Here is a 520-nt window from a genome sequence, read left to right on the forward strand (position 1 = left end):
CCCCCTGAACACCTCAAATTCCCAAAAAATCCCCCCAAGTCCCCCTAAATCCAATAAAAATCCCCCCAAAATTTCCAAATCACCCAAATGTCCTCAAAGTTCCCTGAATTCCTCAGGGCCCCCCAAAAAAACTCAAATTCCCAAAAAAAATCCCCCCAAGTCCCCCTAAATCCAATAAAAATCATCCAAAATTCCCCAAATCACCTAAATTTCCCCAAAGTTCCCTGAATTCCATCAATATCCCCCACATTTCCCCAAAATTCCCCAAAATCCCCCCCAAAAACCAAAAATCCCCTCAGGACCCACAAAAAAAACCCCAAAATCCCCAAATTCCTCCAAAATTCCCAAAAAAACACAAAAACCCAAAATGCCCTCAGGACTCCCCCAAAAAAACCCCAAATTCCCCCAAAATTACAAAAAAACCACCTAAAATTCCCCAAAATCCCCTCCGGACCCCTCCAAACCTCCCAAAAAAGCCCCAAAATTCCCAAAATCCTCTCAGGGCCCCCAAAAAACCCTA

Source organism: Corvus brachyrhynchos, unplaced genomic scaffold (assembly GCF_000691975.1).
Source record: "Corvus brachyrhynchos isolate BGI_N302 unplaced genomic scaffold, ASM69197v1 scaffold1135, whole genome shotgun sequence".
Taxonomy (NCBI): domain Eukaryota; kingdom Metazoa; phylum Chordata; class Aves; order Passeriformes; family Corvidae; genus Corvus; species Corvus brachyrhynchos.